At 40.0% G+C, this 16,374-nt stretch overlaps 1 protein-coding gene across 4 annotated transcripts in view; it reads right to left on the bottom strand.

Annotated features, from left to right (window-relative positions):
• Positions 1–15,459, bottom strand: part of nalcn.S (sodium leak channel, non selective S homeolog) — a 182,018-nt gene extending 166,559 nt beyond the window's left edge. For 3 of the 4 annotated variants that reach the window (XM_041584259.1, XM_041584261.1, XM_041584260.1), the window contains exon 1: positions 15,114–15,459. The gene's annotated coding sequence lies outside the window, so the exon portion shown is untranslated. Of the gene's footprint in view, positions 1–6,809; positions 6,949–15,113 lie in introns of those variants that run through there. The other variant, XM_018249863.2, reaches the window with a different exon arrangement.
• Positions 15,460–16,374: the final 915 nt, after the last annotated feature.

Below are 16,374 nucleotides of genomic sequence, written 5' to 3'. Positions count from 1 at the left end.
AACAATTATATAATATATATTTGTTAATAACACGTCTTCTTTCAAAGCCTATCATAATAGGAAACACGGCTTTGTGCTCTAAAAGCCTACCTATAAATGTTTATTTTGTCTTGCTGTTTTCATTCCATAAGTGCATAAAGAAAGAGTGTCACCACTGATATGAATTCAAGTAACAGCACTGATTCTCAGTCATTATTCTCTTCCCGATAGATCTTCCAATTAGGAGTGTTACATCCAATCACAAACTCTGTCCAAACTCTTAGGGCTATTCCACACGGGGAGATAGCGACGCGTTTGCGTTCGCGGCGACAAAGCGCCGCGACAGTCGCCGCGACCGGCGCAGGCGACAGTTTTGTATGGGCGCCTATGTAAAAACGCCTGTGCTAACCACACGAGGCGATGCGCTTTTCAACAGTCGCCTGAAAATGCCTCGCCAGGCTTTTTCAGGCGACTGTTGAAAAGCGCATCGCCTCGTGTGGTTAGCACAGGCGTTTTTACATAGGCGCCCATACAAAACTGTCGCCTGTGCCGGTCGCGGCGACTGTCGCGGCGCTTTGTCGCCGCGACCGCAAACGCGTCGCTATCTCCCCGTGTGGACTAGCCCTTAGGGCAATGGCACGCCAGGAGATTAATGGCCAGCGATAAATCTCTGCTTCTGTGGTTGACTAATCTCTTGTAAAAACGTTCCCAGCGGCAATAATGTGAATCGCTGGTGGTAAAATCCATGTGTCGCTTCAGTCTTCAAAAATCACTGTGATTAATCTTTTGGTGTGCCATTGCCTTTAAAGTCATGTGACTTTAAAGCCCTGGAAAACTAAGTGTAGCCTTTTTTTGTCCAAATGATGCAAATTAAAAAAATTTCAGATTTTAATATTCAAATTATGGTTCAAATTCAGTTTTGTATTTGGTTAAATCTTTGGTGCAAGATTAGGTATTTGGTTGAATCCAAAAACAAGATATCAGGTGCTTCCCTACTCATCAATAATGTTCAGTTAGGTTTTTTTTATCTGTAGTTTATGTTGTCGCCACAACTACAGTGCTATTTACAACTACAGATGTTAATTTGCATAAAATTTTACTCATTTGCTTATCATGTTGTTATTGGGAAAACTATATAATTACCACTGAAAGCCCTCGAATAATGTTACTGGAACAGCAATTACAGTGTCCCTTGGCATAATCAGAAAGCAGGTTTTCATGACTCATAAAACATATGTGATTAGTAATGGTTCATAAAGATTCAGTTCTACTCAATGTAAAGCTTTCCGTTAAAGGGGCACTTATGATTTGGGAAAAAAATGCAAAGGATCCAAAAAAGTTTTTTTATTATTATTTTCCTTTGAATTAGTTTAAACTTGTAGAGGAGCCTGTTATAAAAGTCTTAAAATAAACAACCAGTTGCCCATGGTGTTAGATATCGACCAGTTAACACCCCATTTACATTACAGACCAAGAGAATACCCATTTACTAGGTGAAACTAACATGTTTGGCATCCTCCGCTTAATGCAATAGCAATTTTTTGTGGCATAGAGAACAGAGTAAACCATAATGTAAATCATATACAACCACCTTTGTGCATGGCTTGAAAACAAAAATAAGGGTCAGTGTGTTTGAATACAAAAGGAAAGTACTTGACTACAGTATATGTTAACCTCTTTTCAGTGTAAACAAAATAAATAGGATATATGCCAAACAGATCACAGATTTGTTTTTTTCAATTACAGGTATGGGACCTGTTATCCAGAATGCTTAAGACCTGAGGTTTTCCAGATAATGGATCTTTCTGTAATTTGGATCTTCATACCTTAAATTATGAAACATTAAATAAACCCAATAGGCTGGTTTTGCTTCCAATGCTGCCAATAAGGATCAATTACTTAATTAATCTGAGTTACAAACTGTTTTATTATTACAGAGAAGAAGGAAATAATTTTAAAAAAAATTTGTATTATTTGGATAAAATGGAATCTATGGGGCAAATTCACAAAAAAAATTCGCCAGCGACGGCTTTGTTCACAGTGCAACACTTCGCCAGGCGTAGATTCGCCAGGACAACACTAATTCAGTAAAATCCAAAGTTGCGTCCAGGGCGCCAAACGCTGGCGAAGTTGTGCTAGTGTAACTGCACCAAACAAAGCGAAGTTGCTCTAGCATTGCCTAATTTGCATACATCGGGAAGTAGTTCAATGGACGTATATGTTGCAGCAAATACATTACACTACACAAGCCCGGGAAACCTTAATAAAATAAAATAAAGTTGTTATATTGCCCTACACATAAGCCCAGTGTATAGTTTATGTGCCATATGTTAGAAAATGTAGGGAAGTGAAAAAGGATCCATGATAATCCGAAACATGTTGTGTTAATAAAGTAATTTTTGCAGCAGAGCCAGCGGATTGTCAGCTCCATCCTATCCTATATTGCTTAAGTAATTCACTGTGTTTTTCCTGTGTCAGAATAGAAAAAAATGGAGAAACCCACAGATGTTTCTAAAAAATAACCACCATCTTATGTTTATTCTTAAGGATCCCTTGTGCAGGTTGGGTTAAGCATGTGGAGTATAAAGGAAGATTATTTCATACTTACCGTGATCTTCCTTTCCTGGACGAACTCCATGTCAGTACTCATCGGGATAGCCCCTCCTCCCATTAGAAGGACCCTCCCCAAGCCTTTTAAAAGCCAACCACACCCACTTACCAGAATTTTTGTAACAAGCTCTCAAATTACCGGAAAAAAGGGCGGGCCCTACTGACATGGAGTTCGTCCAGGAAAGGAAGATCACGGTAAGTATGAAATAATCTTCCTTTTTCCCCTAGACGAACTCCATGTCAGTACTCATCGGGATAGCCCCTCCTCCCATTAGAAGGACCCTCCCCAAGCCTTTTAAAAGCCAACCACACCCACTTACCAGAGTTTTTGTAAAAAGCTCTCAAATTACCGGAAAAAAGGGCAGGCCCTACTGACATGGAGTTCGTCCAGGAAAGGAAGATCCTCGCCAGGCTTTTTCAGGCGACTGTTGAAAAGCGCATCGCCTCGTGTGGTTAGCACAGGCGTTTTTACATAGGCGCCCATACAAAACTGTCGCCTGCGCCGGTCGCGGCGACTGTCGCGGCGCTTTGTCGCCGCGACCGCAAACGCGTCGCTATCTCCCCGTGTGGACTAGCCCTTAGGGCAATGGCACGCCAGGAGATTAATGGCCAGCGATAAATCTCTGCTTCTGTGGTTGACTAATCTCTTGTAAAAACGTTCCCAGCGGCAATAATGTGAATCGCTGGTGGTAAAATCCATGTGTCGCTTCAGTCTTCAAAAATCACTGTGATTAATCTTTTGGTGTGCCATTGCCTTTAAAGTCATGTGACTTTAAAGCCCTGGAAAACTAAGTGTAGCCTTTTTTTGTCCAAATGATGCAAATTAAAAAAATTTCAGATTTTAATATTCAAATTATGGTTCAAATTCAGTTTTGTATTTGGTTAAATCTTTGGTGCAAGATTAGGTATTTGGTTGAATCCAAAAACAAGATATCAGGTGCTTCCCTACTCATCAATAATGTTCAGTTAGGTTTTTTTTTATCTGTAGTTTATGTTGTCGCCACAACTACAGTGCTATTTACAACTACAGATGTTAATTTGCATAAAATTTTACTCATTTGCTTATCATGTTGTTATTGGGAAAACTATATAATTACCACTGAAAGCCCTCGAATAATGTTACTGGAACAGCAATTACAGTGTCCCTTGGCATAATCAGAAAGCAGGTTTTCATGACTCATAAAACATATGTGATTAGTAATGGTTCATAAAGATTCAGTTCTACTCAATGTAAAGCTTTCCGTTAAAGGGGCACTTATGATTTGGGAAAAAAATGCAAAGGATCCAAAAAAGTTTTTTTATTATTATTTTCCTTTGAATTAGTTTAAACTTGTAGAGGAGCCTGTTATAAAAGTCTTAAAATAAACAACCAGTTGCCCATGGTGTTAGATATCGACCAGTTAACACCCATTTACATTACAGACCAAGAGAATACCCATTTACTAGGTGAAACTAACATGTTTGGCATCCTCCGCTTAATGCAATAGCAATTTTTTGTGGCATAGAGAACAGAGTAAACCATAATGTAAATCATATACAACCACCTTTGTGCATGGCTTGAAAACAAAAATAAGGGTCAGTGTGTTTGAATACAAAAGGAAAGTACTTGACTACAGTATATGTTAACCTCTTTTCAGTGTAAACAAAATAAATAGGATATATGCCAAACAGATCACAGATTTGTTTTTTTCAATTACAGGTATGGGACCTGTTATCCAGAATGCTTAAGACCTGAGGTTTTCCAGATAATGGATCTTTCTGTAATTTGGATCTTCATACCTTAAATTATGAAACATTAAATAAACCCAATAGGCTGGTTTTGCTTCCAATGCTGCCAATAAGGATCAATTACTTAATTAATCTGAGTTACAAACTGTTTTATTATTACAGAGAAGAAGGAAATAATTTTAAAAAAAATTTGTATTATTTGGATAAAATGGAATCTATGGGGCAAATTCACAAAAAAAATTCGCCAGCGACGGCTTTGTTCACAGTGCAACACTTCGCCAGGCGTAGATTCGCCAGGACAACACTAATTCAGTAAAATCCAAAGTTGCGTCCAGGGCGCCAAACGCTGGCGAAGTTGTGCTAGTGTAACTGCACCAAACAAAGCGAAGTTGCTCTAGCATTGCCTAATTTGCATACATCGGGAAGTAGTTCAATGGACGTATATGTTGCAGCAAATACATTACACTACACAAGCCCGGGAAACCTTAATAAAATAAAATAAAGTTGTTATATTGCCCTACACATAAGCCCAGTGTATAGTTTATGTGCCATATGTTAGAAAATGTAGGGAAGTGAAAAAGGATCCATGATAATCCGAAACATGTTGTGTTAATAAAGTAATTTTTGCAGCAGAGCCAGCGGATTGTCAGCTCCATCCTATCCTATATTGCTTAAGTAATTCACTGTGTTTTTCCTGTGTCAGAATAGAAAAAAATGGAGAAACCCACAGATGTTTCTAAAAAATAACCACCATCTTATGTTTATTCTTAAGGATCCCTTGTGCAGGTTGGGTTAAGCATGTGGAGTATAAAGGAAGATTATTTCATACTTACCGTGATCTTCCTTTCCTGGACGAACTCCATGTCAGTACTCATCGGGATAGCCCCTCCTCCCATTAGAAGGACCCTCCCCAAGCCTTTTAAAAGCCAACCACACCCACTTACCAGAATTTTTGTAACAAGCTCTCAAATTACCGGAAAAAAGGGCGGGCCCTACTGACATGGAGTTCGTCCAGGAAAGGAAGATCACGGTAAGTATGAAATAATCTTCCTTTTTCCCCTAGACGAACTCCATGTCAGTACTCATCGGGATAGCCCCTCCTCCCATTAGAAGGACCCTCCCCAAGCCTTTTAAAAGCCAACCACACCCACTTACCAGAGTTTTTGTAAAAAGCTCTCAAATTACCGGAAAAAAGGGCAGGCCCTACTGACATGGAGTTCGTCCAGGAAAGGAAGATCACGGTAAGTATGAAATAATCTTCCTTTTTCCCCTAGACGAACTCCATGTCAGTACTCATCGGGATGTAGCAAGTTACAATTTTCCCAATGGGAGGGAATACACTTTAAGAAGGATCTGTAATCAGGAATTGAATAACACTGACTAGACAGGCCAAAATCATCTCTAACTTTTTAACAGAAAACAGATCCTAAAAGAACAGGGACAAGGACACCTGAGAGTTGAGACCTTAGTGTCGCCTTAGAAGTGTCGCATCTGGAAAGTTACCTGGACAGAGAGCCCTCTGAGAATGTACAATAGACCCAATTCTCAGCCAGTGTAAATGTAAATCCCCAATAGTATAGGAAACAATGTGATAGACATGGACAAAACAGGCATAAACACATCCAAACATTTTGTTTGAAGCTAGACAGACTTGCAGGCCAGACACTTAAATATCCTCAATTCATTCAGAATGAAATGAATAAGGCTGGCAGATATAGGAGAATGCACTCTACTGTAATAACTGCAAACGTCTCACATAAGGGAAGACTATGATCCTGCTCAGGAGAGTCAAATACGTTACAGCCTGAGGCAATAGAATAGGTAGAAACAGACAGTATGTACTGTGAGGAGGCAGATTCCAATACTGGTGGGGGTTCAAGAGGGCACTGACTTAGAGAGGAAAAATTTAGGACTCATTGGATGCTTCCATCTGCTGTCTAATCAGTTACCTATCTGGTATGGAAGAACAGCCAGCCCTGTATTTAAAAAAAACAAAAAAACAAGATAGGAGCACATAGACACAATCACAGCAACATGGAATACAAATTTTAGATTAGCTGCTGCTTAGAGCAAGCATATATCACGGCCTAGCAGCCACCCAGCCCACTGATCCATATTCAATAGAGCTACTGATGTCATGTATGCAAATGGCCTGAACTCAGCGCCCTGCATGTTAGTATACGCTACATGTTAGCATAAGAGCATGCTAGCCCATATATTTGTATTAGTGCTTCTGGTTTCAGGTGGGCAAACAACCAGAAGCAAGCACAGAGCAGGTAAGCATATGATTACACTGCATGCAAGCAGTTAGTTTGACTTTAGTACACTGCAGAACAGCATATGGACACGCTCCTTACCTGCTTTTTATTATGCAAGGCTGGAAGCAGACCCCTTAATGCCACATATTTCAGAACACTCTCTACATCCATTAGGAGGTTCATTGTTAACAGGAAGACAGGCCTCACAAGTTTACCGACAACAGCAGTACTTACCTGAGGCTTCTGAAGCAGCGTCCTAGTCGGCCGAGTTTAGAGTGGGTGGGGCCATCTCCACTTGCTATAGCTGGGAGTTGCACAGGAATCACTTGACTGTACGCAGCTGGTGTCAGCACAGACAGAGGGATAATCTGATTTGTCTGCTCTGCTGGTTATACAGAGGCAAATTGAATAATTGGTGCCTCCTGCAAGGGCCCACGTTTGCTACTATTTTGGCTGAAGCCTATAGAGCAACTTTTGTTTTTGTTTTGATTTTTTATTTTGACTACCTCCACCTTAGGAAAAACTGTTGAGGGAGGCTGCTGGCCATAAACCTGCCCCCATTAAAACATAAAAGAAAAAAAAAGTAACAGGAGGCAGTAAGGTTCAGGTCCCTAACTAATTATGACTAAATTAACTGCCGCCTCCCTCGCCCATCCTTAAAAAATGGGGTGTAGGGGCCACATACACCACTGCCCCGGACACCGTCTGTGCAGGTCGGGAGGGCACACGGATGGGGGGACAAGCACCTGCCACCAAATGCTCTAACAGCAATACAGGAAGGCAACTAGCGGAGTAGCAAACATTGCACACCAGTGCCTTACCTGGTCTGGAAGCTGAAGCTCAGAAGACTCCAGATATGAGGTAGTGTGCTGGGGAACAAAAGGTCCCGTGGACCAAAACCCCTGTCCCCAGGACGCCTTGTGGGCAGGCCTGATGCTTTTCCAAGGTTAAAAAGAAAATTTAGCTTCTAATGGGAACAAAAGCAAAAGAGAAGGAAAAAAAAGATGCCGGTAAGTGGGTGTATGTTGGCTTTTAAAAGGCTTGGGGAGGGTCCTTCTAATGGGAGCAGGGGCTATCCCGATGAGTACTGATATGGAGTTCGTCCAGGAAAGGAAGATCACGGTAAGTATGAAATAATCTTCCTTTATACTCCACATGCTTAACCCAACCTGCACAAGGGATCCCTAAGAATAAACATAAGATGGTGGTGATTTTCTAGAAACATCTGTGGGTTCTGTTAATAATATGCACACATTTTATATATTACATGTTATATATATATATATATATATATATATATATATATATATATAACAAAAAAGTCCAGACCAATTTAAGGTAAATGAAAAATTTGTATTTTACCAGTATACAAGTGGTCATGCAAACATGCAACGTTTTGGAGCTCCCGCCCCTTTGTCAAGCATTATTTCTCACAATGACATCATATCCTATTTAACCTGTCCCATAACATTAGACACACCTACTTCTTACATGGTATTAACTGTTTAACACACATAAATAGTAGCACAATAGTTCCACTCCAATAGCATTATATCAATATCACATATGTGTCACATAATTTCTGTCATTATGCACAGTGTGTCTAATCCCCATAGCTCAATCATGTCTTACTCCACCATTTAAATAAATGCATAAAGATCATATTCTTTGTTAAGCCCTTTCGGATGCAGCGTCTGTAATGTGTGAATCCAAAATTTCTCTCTCTTTTGGAGTTGTAGGAGTCTGTTGCCCCCCCGTCGTGTGTCCACTGCTGCATCCCTCAGATTTCTTGTATTGGAGTCTGTTGCCCCCCCACGACGGGGGGGCAACAGACTCCTACAACTCCAAAAGAGAGAGAAATTTTGGATGTTATGGGACAGGTTAAATAGGATATGATGTCATTGTGAGAAATAATGCTTGACAAAGGGGCGGGAGCTCCGAAACGTTGCATGTTTGCATGACCACTTGTATACTGGTAAAATACAAATTTTTCATTTACCTTAAATTGGTCTGGACTTTTTTGTTATATATATGATTTGTCCATGCAAATGGACTAAGTCACGGACGGGTTGAGTGCTCCACTCTATTTTTGTACAAATATATATATATATATATATATATATATCTTGACAAAGGCCCCAGTGAGGGTCGAAACGTCGATTTGTGCAATAATAAATAATTACTTTTTTTGCAAGACCCTGTTGTGCAACAGCTTTCATTCTATTTATATATATATATATATATATATATATATATATATATATATATATATATATATATATATATATATATATATATATATATATATATATATATATGTGTGTGTATTATAGTCTCATAAATTATTATCTCAGATTCAGTTTTAGGGAAAATACATTTATATAAGATTGCCTGCTTCTTTCATATGCAGATCCTTCAGCAAAATATGCTAGAGCTTTCTAAATGTACCAAATATAAATTGAGCTATTGCAAGCAGAGTAATATGTAAACAGCATGAAGAAGTTGTCAGAATTAGTTTATGGGGCATCTCTTACACTTTCCTAGAAAAAACTTTCTAAGAGAAAAATTTACTGGTAAAGCCCATTGCGTATATATATATATATATATATATATATATATATATATATATATATATATTATTATTATTATTAATATGTATTTATATAGCGCCAAACATATTGCGTAGCACTGTAAAGTAAATGTGATTATACAACTAAATCACATGAATTATATACATAGAACATATGGAGTTACATATATCACAATCAATACTGATACAAAAGGTGAGGAAGGCCCTATGCAAAAGAGCATACAGTCTAAAGGGAAGGGAGTAATACACAAGGTGTGGGAGTGGACAAGATCGAATTAAGTTGGTGAGAAATGTGGTACTGTATGTGTTGTTGGGTTTGGTAGTTAAGCAGAGTGAGGGTAGGCTTCTCCAAAGAAGTGCGTTTTAAGAGATTTCTTGAAAGCAGAAAGGTTCGGAGAAAGTCGGGCAGACCGTGGGAGAGAGTTCCAGAGGAGGGGTTCAGCCCTTGCAAAGTCTTGAATGCGAGCATGTGAGGAGGTAATGAGAGTGGAGTGAGTAGCATGTCAGTAGAGGAGCGTAATAAGTGGTTGGGTGAGTATATAGAGATGAGTTCAGAGATGTGGGGAGGGGCAGAGTCAGGGCAGCCATCAGGGGGGGACAGGGGGGAGAGTTTTAGGGGGCCCCGAGGGTAAGGGGGGCCCGGCCACGCCACACTTACTTGATTAGCCGGTCCCCCCATCTTTTTGAGAGCTGCTGACTACAGGAAGGCATGGACGTTTAAGGGGCCCTGGCCACCAATTTTCTTATAATGGGGGGGCCCTGGCCACCAATTTTGCCCACCAATTTTTTTTTCTCATGTGGGGTCCTAGCCACCAATATCTTTTTATTTTTTATTAACATGTGGGAACCCTAGTCACCAATATTTTTTGTTTTTTTACTGTGTGATGGGGAAGGCGGACCTGTAGGTGGGGCTTGTGGTGGGCGCAGCCCAGGGGGCCCAGGAAATTTTGTCGGATGGGGCCCTGCGATTTCTAATGGCGGTCCTGGGCAGAGTTATGAAGTGCTTTGAATGTCAGGGTCATTAATTTGAATTTGATTCTGAAAGGTAGCGGAAGCCAGTGCAGGGATTGACAGAATGGCGAGGCAGAGGAGGAGCGGTTGATGAGGTGTATGAGCCTCGCAGCAGTGTTCATTATGGACTGGAGAGGTGACAGTCTCTGGAGGGGAAGGCCAACTAAAGATGAGTTACAGTAGTCTAGACGTGATATGACGAGAGAGTGAATAAGAATTTTGGCAGCATCTTGATGGGATGCAGTGTAACTAATCCTCACTTGTGGTGAAATTAGTGTGTTTATGATGTCATGTTTTAGAGTGGTGAACACTTAATCGATTTTATATATTAATTGTGTTTTTATAATGGAAATGGGGTCTTGATAAAGGTCCTAGGAGGGAACCAAAACGTTGGCCTGTTTCCTTTTAAATATGATACAATAAAGAAATGTCAATGTTTTTTTAAATCCATCTAAATTTTGAATATATATATATATATATATATATATATATATATATATATATATATATATATATATATATATATATATATATATATATATATTCAAAAATGCCGCCTCACTCTAAAACATGACATCATAAACACACTTACCCTAGTGTTTAAACAAATGAAAAAAAAAAATTTCACCGTTTCACTTCGCTGAAAAATTCGCGAAACGTCTCGTTTTTGACGCCGGCGCCCGTTTTTGATGCCGGCGCCCGTTTTTTCGACGCCAGCGCCCATTTTTGACGCCGCGAATTTTTGCCGCGAATTTTCGTGGGTGTTTTGCGAATTTATTCGCTGGTGGCGAATCGCGCAAATTCACCATGAATTCGCGCCTGCTGAATAAATTCGCCCATCACTACATTTCACCACAAGTGAGGATTAGTTAGACTGCATCCCATCATATATAATAAGTTACAATTTGATCTATAACAACATCAGATCTCCTATCAAATATTTTTTGAAATTCCAGTGTGTATCTGTATGTTGAATGAACTTGTGTATAATTGCCAGTAGATGGCACCTGGGTGAATAATTACTTCTAGCGTGGGAGTGTGTGTGTGTCTATGTCAGTAAATGATTGGTGAGGTTAAGGTATGTATGTGCAGATGATGAGTGCACAAGGAAAACAGAGCAGCAAAAAATATTTTTTAAATGTTTGCCTAAACCTGAAAGCTGATTTATGCTGATAAAAACTTTTCTTTAAATTGCCATCTTTGACACGCTGAAGTTAAAGCCTCTTCAAGAAATAAATGGACAATTATGACACTATTGTATATATTCCATATACTGTTGCTCTTTTAGGCTACAATTTTATTGCTATTGTTACTTCTCTTTGTATGCAGGCCCTCTCCTATCACATTCCAGTCTTTCATTTAAACCACTGCCTAGTTTATAGGGTAAAAAATACCCTAGCAACCAGATAGCTGCTGAAAAAAGTAACTGAACAACCATAAATGATAAATAATTAAGGCTAATTGAAAAGTGTCTCAGAATATCAATGTCTGCATCATACTAAAACTTAATTTAACCCTTTACTGCTACATTGCTACACAAGTATTTTGGCAACTATGACCTGCAGCAAGCACAGAAAGAACAAAAGATCTTTATACACTGATTAGGATTTGTCCTTGAATGTGTAAAAAATATGAAGAAACTAATCATCATCATCATCATCATCATTTATTTATATAGCGCTGTCAAGATACGCAGTGCTATGTAAAGTGTAAACCATAGGTGAGTACAAAGTCAGCAAAGTTCCTTGGGGAAATGAGGAAATGATGAATGTTTTTATTGCAGTGCAGAACAGTTGGTGATTGTAGTTAAATCATCACAATTCATTAAACAATACATAGAAAAACTCATTAAATATATTAAATAAAGCTCATAATTAATTGGTTAAAAACATATTTATTAAAAGTCCTTGCTGTAATGAAGTTGTCCATCCAATGTTATTAGATTTGTAAAACCAATTTAGACACGGTTCGCAATTTCCAATGAAAGCCAACAAACCTGTTGTTTGATTTTAGTCACTGTTCCGCAATACCAGCAGCACCAGGCATTTTTGACTTAGCCTTATTTTTGGAGCTGCCCACGTATATTTTTACCATTTACTTCTGTGGGTCAGCACTAGTAATGTGCATGCCGACTAAAACTTGATCCGCCCCGACCTTAATCCAGTCCAGCAGCGTCCGCACCCTAAACCAGTACCCGGCTGGCCCACTGCCGGAAAGGGGGGGGTGCACAGAAGCCAATTATTAAAGGATGTGCTCAGTGGCAGAAGTGGGCACTAGAAGGTTGTGGCCCATGGCCCAAAAACTTTGTGCACAGGTCAACCTGTGGGCTTTGGGTCGGCCCACACATCACTAGGCAGCACTATATAAATGATAAATGTGACAAATCTGGCAAGTGCGTATGGGCCATAAGGATTGACTCCCCTAACAGAGGGCGTTCTTTCACTAGTGTATTTAAAACCAGTGAAGAATAATACTAAACTAGCCCTTCTGCAATTTCACCATCCATTCAATTTTATAGTAGATTCACTTGGTGCTGTCAAGCATTTCCCATTCAAGAGAAAGGGTGCTAAATGGGGTGCTTCTTTAGGCTGAAAATAGCTAGTACTGGTACTGCAGGCCTTTACCACCAACTTTAATGGAAGATGGCTAAGAAAATTTTCTGCCCCATAAGTGGTAGACTTTGGGCATTTTGCCATGTTTTCCATTTATTAATGTATATGTATGCATTGTATTGTCACCCTCCCTCTCCTGCTCCGCGCTTACAAATCAGCGTTGGGGTGGGTCAAAAGGGGGCAGCATCACTAGTGCATTGAGCGCAATTTCGCTCTTTGCACTAGCGGAGCAGAATTTCTGGTTAAAACCGGGAAATTCAGCTCTTAAAGTTACAAGAGGCAGCTTTTTGCCGCCCCTTGTAACTGGCTGCTGGCTGCTCCCCTGTTCTCACCTTGCCTCATGGCAGGAGCTGCCCTGTGTATTGCAATTGTAAGGGCAGGACTACATGGCCAATTCAGCCGCGATCCAACGTGCTGCGCAAAATCGAATGCGTCACATCGGATGCGACGGAAATAAGGTAAGTAATTAAATTGTCGCATCGTGTCGAAGCATTGATGCGACGCAACACGACTGTCGGATGCAGATGCTGCATGCTGCGTCTGCATCCGACAGTCGCGTCGCATCAACAATGCGACATGATCCGACACTGCCATTACTTACCTTGTTTCCGTCGCATCCGACGTGACACCTGCGATTTTGCGCAGGGCGTCGGATCGCGGCTGAATCGGCCATGTAGTCCTGCCCTAAGTGTCAATGTGCAAGTATCTATTTTAATATATTTTAAATGTGAGTCACAAGCATATAAAGGCAATTTGTTGTGTTTGGAACAACCAAATTAAAGAGACTGTGCTAAAACAGAGATCAATTCATTAGCTCATATGCTTAAGTGCACTCAAACCTGCATCTCCAATGCTTGACATCAGCAGTGTGTAAGGGCCCTAGAAGGGAATTTAGAAGGGCGTGTGTTTTTGATCAGCAGCTTTAGCCAGTGCTGAGCATGCTCTATGATCTTTACTACAGGCCAAAACAAAGCAGTGTAACAAATTGATACATTAGTTGCTTGCATATGTCGGGTGCCCAGGCCCTCTTCTATTCATTTTCCAGTCTCTTACTAAAATTAGTGCATGGTTGCTAGGGTAATTTGGACCATAACAACCAGATTGCTAAAATTGCAAACTGGAATAAAAAGCAAAACAATTTGTCTCAGATCATTGTTCTTTACATCATACTAATAGTTAATGGAAAGGTGAACAACCCTTTAGAGGCTAGTCTTCAAGATAGGAACAACCTATCTATAAAATACCTTTTCACCTTTATTTGTAGAAACGAAACTTGTTAGTATTTCTAACTATTCTAGAATTTAGCCACGGCTACTATAGTCTCTGGTGTGACATAGCCTTATGTCTATTAGGGCCCTTTCACACGGGCGTTTTTACATGGGCTCCCCTGCATTGCGATTTCTTCCGTTCAGCCGCAGGAGAGCGCAGGTAAAAACGCCTGTGTGTAAGGACCCTTAAGCCTGTTTGAACTGAGTTTGAGTCTAATTGTTTGTACATATAAAACAAGTACACAGAACTTAACCCCAGAACTTTTAGCAATTAATCAGAACATTGTTTTTATGGCGCATATTGTTTTTATTCTCATATAAACCCTTTCCCCATATTTCCTGATTTCTCTATATAGAAGTTTGTGCAGTTCCCCACACTCTACACTCCAGCCTGAGCTTCTCTGTGCCAACCCTTTCTCTTCCTTAACAATGGCACTCTCTCTTGGAAATAATTTCCAGCAAACCTATATCCTTTGATAAATCTGCATCCTACATCTTCTGCTCTGGACAACATATACTGTACTTGCCTCTTCAATTGCCCTCCCTCACCTCCTCCCTGTTGTAATAAGCAAGGATGCTGCAGCTGGCAGCACTGTCACCATGACAACCCTATCCAATGAGGGGGAAGGGAGGAAGATCCTGAATCCATTCACTGATAAGCTGCACTCACACATATCATCTTAACCAAAGAGAGAAGGCTTCTGTGCACAAACAGAAAGGTGATAATGAAAGTGCCTGAAAATAGATGAGGCAAATTAATCAAATCAAAGCTGATTCCTGCCATTGCTCCAATCCCAATGATCCAATGTCCCAGAAATCAGGCCCAATGGATTCCAGCACCAAAATGGAAAAAAGAAACATGCATTTTGCCCGTATTAAACATGAAGTCAAATGAAAAACTGCTGGCATATGTAATGTAGAACAACATAGTGAAAGGAACTGCCAGGCCCCCCTTTCCCTGGCAGCACCATAGGAAAAATCACAGTAGCAGCAGCACAGAGTGAGGAATATCAGGACAATGCAGGACACACACGAGAGCACAGAAACAAGAACCTACCTAGGGAACTGGCTTGCCTTCATCGCATGGATGTTTTGCCTGCACCTCTATCTTATTTCATTCTGACTGTTTAGTATGTGGCTGATGATGAGGATGGTGATGTGTCGGATCTTCCTCCCTTTAGGTGCCGGTGTGTGAGGAGGGGTGGGCTGGATTAGCAAGTGAAATACACACAGTCGCACTCTGACAGTGTTGCATGTGGAGGAGGCTGGTCGCTGCTGAAGGTTCCTTCCTGTTGCTGGTTTGTCTGGTCTCACAGCAACACACAGCTGGGATGTGCACTCATGGAGTAGCATTAGGGACACAATGCTGCCTTCTGTCTCCCATCCCCTTCCTCCCGAGCTGCTCATCCGAGTAATGTTAAAATAGGAAAGCCCTGCTGCCTTTTGAGGGGTTGGAGATGGCCAGTACAGGTGCAGCCAAATACCTCTTTCTTATTATATTGTGTACTCTATTTCTGTGTAAAAACAAATATTTGGTAGAAATGTCAGTAGATCTGCAGTAGATTAAAAAAGGATGTTCAAATTGCAGAGTAAAAAGTGCAAAAAAAAGTGTACAATACACACTTCTTACTGAAAAAGTTATTTATTAACAAAATATATCCCACTTTCAAGTTGCTCTTTGACATGGGCTATGGGCAGTTACATTTTGCTATGTATTAAATGTCTGAAAATTACATTAAAAAAATATTTTTATTCCCATTCTTCTGAATGTTCTTTCTTTGTAAAGGGGGTTGTTCACCTTCCAACACTTTTCAGTTATTGTCAGATAGTTCACCAGAAATAAAGCATTTTTTTCAATCATTTTCTATTTGTGACCTTTTTTCTAATATTGAAGTGTAAATTTCATTGATACATTTAGCTGATACATTTCTGATCTTTGTCCCTGCTGGGTAGAATTCTTGAGTTTCATTAGAGGCAGATATTGTAATTGACAATAATAATTGATTGCTAACATACCACAGATGCTGCTGAGAAATGTATCAACCAATGTAGCAAATTGTAACAGTTCAGAATGTGCACTTGGATTACTGAGCTGCCAGAATGAAATACCTGACACACGAGCAATAAGCTTTACAGTTTTGGTCTGCTGTACATTTTAAGCAACTTTACAAAAATAGTTTTTCAATTGTTTGCCTTTTTGACCCCACCTAAAAACAAATGCTCTGTAAACCTACAAATGTATTGTTATTGCTAATTTTTATTATACATCTTTCTATTCAGGCCCTCTCCTATTCATATTTCAGTCTTTGTTCACATCA

This window comes from Xenopus laevis, chromosome 2S (assembly GCF_017654675.1).
Source record: "Xenopus laevis strain J_2021 chromosome 2S, Xenopus_laevis_v10.1, whole genome shotgun sequence".
Classification (NCBI taxonomy): domain Eukaryota; kingdom Metazoa; phylum Chordata; class Amphibia; order Anura; family Pipidae; genus Xenopus; species Xenopus laevis.
This window is presented reverse-complemented; position numbering and strand designations above follow the sequence as displayed.